At 41.1% G+C, this 7,468-nt stretch overlaps 1 protein-coding gene across 1 annotated transcript in view; it reads left to right on the plus strand.

The window, feature by feature from the left end:
- Positions 1–1,464: 1,464 nt before the first annotated feature.
- Positions 1,465–7,468, plus strand: part of grb10b (growth factor receptor-bound protein 10b) — a 91,095-nt gene continuing 85,091 nt past the window's right edge. Inside the window, exon 1 of the mRNA XM_015035849.1 lies at positions 1,465–1,716. The gene's annotated coding sequence lies outside the window, so the exon portion shown is untranslated. The remainder of the gene's footprint in view (positions 1,717–7,468) is intronic.

Genomic DNA, 7,468 nt, shown 5'->3' on the forward strand with positions numbered 1-7,468 from the left:
CACAAAAACAAGCCAGTTGAGCAGCTCTGATGTTGATCTCAAATTGTACGATAAAAACTCCACGGTCTTGTGCAACTCGGCAACGCTCGCAGGTATACAAAGACAACAGTTGTGAGCGTGAACTGGTGTGATGAGATTTGACCCCCTGTTGTGCAATTTACACACCTTGTGGCAAAATGTGTGTTCACTGCAGATTGTGCTCGTCAGAACAAGACTTTCATAAAAACTGGAGGGTTGTCCCTCGCCCTGAGCTTCTGGAGTATCATAGAGCGCTGTGCTCTGCTCCGGTGCTTAAAGTCTGCATGAGATCATTTATGATCTAGTCATAAATAATCACTCATTTGAAAATAATACAAAAGATACACAACATGGTTCTTTAATTGCAGTTTTTACCTTATGTACATGCACTGTTTTAAAAGTGACACAAGGCATCAAACAAAAGCACAGATTAGTGGCAGAGAAGAAACAATAAATGGCAAAATTGTAGCTTTTCCAAATCTAGAAAACATTTTATTGGTTTCTAAGTTTTGGTGAGTAAAAAACTAAGAGGCAAAAGAATGAAAGTTTCATCATCATTAACAGATTCAGCTGTTTAATTTTATTTATTTTGTTTTTTAGTTTAGTTTTTGTTTGAATGAGACGCATCAGGTTCCTACAGAAACAGGAACCCAAATGTTTTCCGCCTTGATCTTCAAAAATAGCTGCTCATGGTCAGTATGTTCAGAGGGATTGGTACAAATTCAGGAACTCAATGCAACTGACTTTATAACTGCATTATAAAGCCATACAAATATAATTTGCATGGCATAATCAGACTGTACTATAATTACAACAGAATTGGACTGTATGTTACTGAATCTATGTCACTAAGACTGGACTGTATGGGTAAGAAATGGCCTGTTTTTAATATACGAGTGAGTATTATGAGGGCTATAATGAAAGACCAACAAAAGTTGTAATGGTAAAGTAGATGTAAAATGTTGCAAGTTATTTTTGTAGTTGTTTTTTTTTTTAATCTGGAACACATTTCTGAAAGGAAAAGTCATAACAACAATCATGATCATAACGAGAGAAGCTGCAGAGAGGCACTCCACAAACGTGGTCTCTACAGAAGAGAGGAAAGAAACGAGGCCTTTGTTGACAAACGTATGTTCAAGTCTTGCTTGCGGTAAACAAACACGCGAATGAAGAAATGTGAAAACACTGTGTGTGGCAGAAGTCCAACTCTGCATACTATAATGCCCCGACGTCATCATCCTTCTTATCAAACCTGGAAGACGGAGGTGTCCGTGTCGGGCTGCGTGGACACTTTTCTTTAGCAGAGACAGGGAAGCACTCTTATCCTTGCAAGACACCAGCCGCCTCATTATTGAACCATTTTCATGTGGGAGTGGCCTATGCATAAGTGGGAGGAGCTTGTTTGCGCTCCTGTATGTTTGGGCGCGTGTACGTGCGTGTGTCCTCCTCCCTCAGCTGCAGGAGATGAGCTGCCCCGCAGTCTTTGCTACCACTGTTTTCTTTCCTTTCTCCTCCTACCTCCTTCTCTCCCTCCTCCTCCTCCTCCTCTTCTCCTCCTCCCGCTGCTTCTGTCTATCTGTCCAGTCTGGGTATGTTGACCAACGTGGCCTGATCGAGCTCCGTAGATTCATCTTCACCCTGCTTGGACGTTTTTGTCCCACGAGGATCGGAGCCGTCCTGATCTGATCTGGCTTTAAGGTGAGCGCACGTTGCCGGGTAAACATGTATTATGTTCCGTACTGGTTTGCGTGTGTCTGTGTGTAAGTGGATGCAGGACAAAAACGAAAGTGGGTGCCTTAGTACACTGAGCAAAAGTTTAATGTGCCGATATGATGACACGTGCTGTTTGGGAACACATGTGCGCACTTTGCGTAACCGCTCAGCGAGAGCCCCGCTCCCTCTCTCTGACATCAGCCACCAAGCGGTCATTGGACTTTTAGCCAAGTTGATTCATCGGAGTGGACCGTTGCAGTCCCACCAGTGGGAATCTTCCACTGGAGACACTTCAGCCTGTTCCGGTGTCTCGAAACATGCCGATGAACTGCCGAGTCTCATGCGCGCTTCCCAAACAACTTCCGACTCTGATCCCGGTGTTCCAGGGGGAGCAGGGTTTTGATCCTTGTTTACAGTTCAGAACACAGTGACCCGTCCAGCGGGATTCTGTGGATAGCCACGCTGCACCAGCACCCCCACCTCACCTCACCTCACCCCACCCCTCGACGCTCCCCGGTCCCACACCTCAGTTCTGAAGGAGTTCCACTAGTCTCGCTTTATCGCTGGTTTTCCTTTGGGTAGCATTTACTTTAAGCTTTGGGAGGGGGGGGGAGATGTGTTTTCCCAGAGACACTCCAGTGGTTTCACTGCAGTGAACTCCGGGGATCCCCATGAGGTCCCTGGGATGGTTCCAGGTGGTCTGATCCGAACTGTGTAAGGATCTCTTGAAGTAACTGCATTTTGGAGATTTCTCTTATCTCCAGGAGATTTATAGTCTTGGGTTCGTGGACATTTTGTGTTTGTTTGATTTTTTTTAATCTCCCCCCCCCCGCCCCCCAGCAGATCTTGCAGCTGCTGGGTTGTTGAAGCAACTGGATTAAATCTGACCAGATTGTGTAATCTGAGGTGAATTAGAATTTTAATTGGTTATTTCTTCAAATTTTACATGTCCCTTTTTTAAGCTAGCCTAGTGGTCTGTTACCCACCTGCAAATTTATGCAGTTGGCTCCTTTTCAGAATGCATTATGGGAGATCTGATTTGCCTTTTCAAAATGTTATCTCTTATTATTTATCGCCATAGGTGCAACTAATGTAAAATTTCAATTTAATCCCCCTTTAACGTCTCATCTTGCCCCCTTCTCACATTTGCGCGCGCACACACACACACGCACACACACACACGCGCGCACACGCACACGCACACACACACACACGGAGAAAACAACCAAACACAAAAAAGCTAAATAAACCTTAGATGTAAAATTTTTGAAAACTCCTGAACATTTGCTCTGTATGGTGAAAACTGAAACAGGGACGCACATTATCAGGAGACTAACTGCATCACTTTTCTTTGTTTTATGACTGTGAGATTTATCCTCCCTGCTACTGAACATATATCACATGTGGGGAATGAGGCCAGTTTAGACTCCATCCAACTGACGTGACATATTACTGATATGCAGAGCATGAAGGCCTGACAATTGAAATATATTTTCCTACAAAATATATCCAGGCAGTCCTTTGGATCTATGCAACTGCACACACTGATATTGCACTTCTGACCATGACTGAAAGTTTTATAAGGACGATTTCAAAAGGGCCTCTTTTTTGTGTCCTAAGGATCGCAGTGTGGCAATTTATGTATACATGGATAAACATGAGCTCATTTAGTATCAGTGTTACTATTACTATTTTATTTCAAGGCAGTCACATTGGAATTCATCATCAAAGATTGTAAGAAACTCTTGATTTTTCCTTCCATAACATTTTACTAATGGAATGCAGAAATGTCAACATATGGGTAAAATGTTACAGATATATGAGCTCATCCTTCAACCAATCAAACATCACTAACTGATAGCAAGTCACTTTTCTTTCATTTTTTGTGACATAACAAAATATGTTTTTGTTTTTTTTTCTGGTACAAAAAAACTTTTGGAAACATTACTTGATACAGTGTATGTTAACACGTACGGCTGAAATCGCATTGCCATTTCACGCTTCAGCTTGCACACTTCCCTTTTATTTGGTCTGTTTTAAAAGCGTATTGCAGCAAATCTCAGCATTGAAATATCAGCATTGATGCAGTCACTGGTCCAAATTACAGTCCAGTAACAAATGAAACCAGAAGAGGGAAGGAAAAGATGAAAGATAAGTCCACTGTGTAGGATGTGGAGACGCCTAGTAGCAGAAACCGATAACAGCAAGCAAATACCCCTTCCTAAACACCCCAAAGTACTCACACTAAGAGAGCATAGCGGTAGTACATACTATGTAGTACTATGTAGTGTTGCATTACGCTGCATAGCAGTATTGTGTGTTGCATTACACACATTAATGCAACACTACATAGTTGGTAGATTTAAATGCGGGTAAAAAAAATAAATTAAAATCTTTAAAGTTACTTAATGAGGGAAAAATCCCATAATTATTCATGTTTTACTATTTGTAACACCGCTTGTGAATACCTTATAGATCAATCTCCTGCTTGTGCCTTGTTTTAAGCTCTAAGCTCATTCAGTCTTATATTTCCAAAGCACCACATTCTTATGGTTTTACCTGCCACAAAGACCACTGATTAAAACTAACACTAAGTCTTGTACAGCTCATATAATCTGTTTTATTATTTTACACATTCCTGAATGAATAAATAAACTCAAGTTCAGTTTTCAATTTATTTATTTTTTCTTGTTTACCTGTGTGCTTATCGTGCCTAGACGTTAGGAAAGTAGTGGTTTAAAACTCGAGCTAGAGCTTCAAAGGTTTTGTGGTTATTTTAATTATGCTTTTTTCCCCATAGCCATTACTCAGGGTACATATTAATAACTGAAAACATTCATTGTTTATGTACCTTCTCAGTCCACTGAAGTTTGGGAAATATGTTTGAAAACCTTAGCATGCAAGACATGAAAGAATAACAAACATTCAGAATTATTTTAACCAAATTTTGATGGATTATGAAACGAGTAGCTTATTTAATTACCGTATTTTCCGCACTATAAAGCGCACCTAAAAACCTTCAATTTCCTCAAAAGCCGATAGTGCCCCTTATAATCCGGTGCGCCTTGCATATGGACCAATAATGAGCCACAAGAGGTCTAGCAACTACGGTAAGCAGCCACCGACTTCATTTTCGCCCATAGAAGAAGCGCTATGGGTGACCATCGTCCGGCCATGCCCCGGCCCAGTCGCAGAAGGCTCTCCTCACCGACCAGAGTCCGACTGTTTTGTTGACATTCTGTTTAATGCAGCTCCATCTAGTGGATGCATAACGTAACTCCAGCCTCTACTGTAGTGTCTATTCTATGCGCCTTATAATGCGGTGCAACTCATATATGAAAAAAGTTTTAAAATAGGCCATTCATTGAAGGTGTGCCTTATAATCCGGTGTGCCTTATAGTGCGGAATATACGGTAATAGGTTATGCCCTCCGATGGACTGGTATTGTGTCCTGGACGGATCTGACTATGATTAACTACAATGATTTATGCAACTTTTTGAGAACCTCAACTTTAAAATAACGAAAGCATCTTAATTGTAAGCAGCGATGGACGACCTAAACACCTTGACGCCACTGCAGCCTCTTCAGAGTGTTGACTACCTGGCATGCAGTACTTGCCTTTAGCCATTAGGTTATTCTCATGGTTTCCTATTCTTCACAATTGAAAACTAAACTACTTATACTGTTTTACCTCTTTGCAAATAGTCTAAATTGTAAGGCTGGGATTCTAAAATAAGTATAGGCCAACTGCAGTCAGCACAGATGTAAAACATTCAGTATAATCCTTTGATATGTGTATAGGCTATAGGTAAATAGGCTAATAGTGTGTCAACTGCTACTAACCAGAGTCAAACACTTGCTGTGGTCTGTCTTCTCTTGGAGATTAATTGTTTTCTGTTTTCTTGATTTTGTGTTTTGTGGTCATATCACTGTGCGCATGGCAACCAACCAGTGGAGCCGTGATTTCTTTCACCATTCTGCTATTTCAAGTCCATGTTAAGCAAAGGCATGATGGGGCAGGAACTTTGTGTGATTGTTGGCTGCCAGAAGGCTGATGAGTGCTGCACTTCCAAGTAATTATACAATAACCTTTACTCGGATTGCCTTCGTTTCAGACAGTCAAACACTTGGTTTTGGACTCAGACGCTGTCTTCTGCCTGTACAGTGTGTGCAAAGTCCCGAGTATCCAAACGTTTAGAAGCTCCTTTTAGCTTCTACTTGGAGCATATGAGCTTCTGGTCATGCTGCAGGCAGCATTCCATCAGGTCTTGCGTCAGCCAGCGGTCATTCAGCACTGGTCAGGCTGGGCTTATATGCTGTTAATACTCCCTCACTGATGTCATGACACCATTAACCCAATCCACAGCACAGTTCATGTCATTGGATCTGACTGGATTTAAATGTGAAGCAATGACACTTTACGTACCAGAATGCTTTGCATGGCTGTCAGTGTTGGCAAAAAATAATCTGGGCATGTTGGGAACTGTTTTTTATTTAATTATTTGTTTTCAAGTTTAAGTATTGACGCTGTTGCATAAGCAGGCTTACTTTAGCACACGTTCATATTCCACAAGGTGTTGCAGCCTGAGACTGTTTCTGTTTTGTGCGTGTTTGTTTCGCAGTTGGTGTAACTATTAAATGAGCGTGTTTAGTGATAGTCTGTTTCTAACAGATTAAATCTTTGCCAGAATGAAAAACCTTGTGGTGTACCCTAGTCCCTCCTCTTCTTCCACCCTGTAAATATGGACCTGTGCAAACCAGATTCTCACCACTTTCCACTTTTGACCTAAAGTGATGCAATGCTTACTTGTCTAAATACAGTGGATTAAGTTTCTCAATGTCTGGTTCTGGTCCAAATATGGCTGAGAGCCTGAGTGAGAGTTAAGAATGTTGCCTTTATTCGGTGGGTAACTGAACACCTGAGGTACCGTGGGCTCAGGTGGCTACAGGTAATGTTAATGTTGATGCAACGTGATGACAAAACGATTCTTCGTGTATGTATAGTGCTGAACTCGACACCTCTCTTTATCGGTTTACTTTCACCCAATTATTCATCTGTTTACCCCATCGCTTGGTGTAGTTTCTCCATTTTATCCTGTTTTTTTTTTCTCTCTTGATCAGAGCCCTTATGGAATATGCCAAAAGATAAAAGAAGATTTCTTTAGGGTGCACCAATCCTAACATAGTGCCTAATTTTTGATCTCTATATTTTGTAAACCTTAGACCTGCCAATTTATATTTTAGCCGATTTCAATCTCTCTTGAAGAACTATAAGGCATCATGTATCTACCTTAACTTTGATATTTCAGAGAAGCCTGCTAATGCGTCCAATATCAACATTGTTCACTGCAGAGGCTCAATAGGATGAAACGGAACAACTTCCATTGACTTTGATCTGCCTGCTTGCTATGTGCTGAAAGCCTTGCTCTCTTGAAAATGGATGATCTGTCTCAATATGTAGAAAACACGTTTCCTGGTAAATAGCTTTTCTAATCTCTGTGCTCCCTCTAAATGTATTTTTGACCGCCTGAGTGGCACAGAAAGTGGTTAACTTTGAGATTTTTCTACATAGCAGAGCGTTCACCTATCGGACAAGCTGTCCTACTTGTAAAGCCAGTCAACATAAGTTCAAATGATACTGGAAAAAAAAAAAAAAAAAAAAAAAAAGGTTTCTTTTTTTTTTGGTTTTTCCTTTTTCTTTTTTGGGGGTTTACCGTTAAAAAAAGGGGTTTTTGG

This window comes from Poecilia latipinna, unplaced genomic scaffold, assembly GCF_001443285.1.
Source record: "Poecilia latipinna isolate Pla-1442-1.1 unplaced genomic scaffold, P_latipinna-1.0 Scaffold21, whole genome shotgun sequence".
Classification (NCBI taxonomy): Eukaryota; Metazoa; Chordata; class Actinopteri; order Cyprinodontiformes; family Poeciliidae; genus Poecilia; species Poecilia latipinna.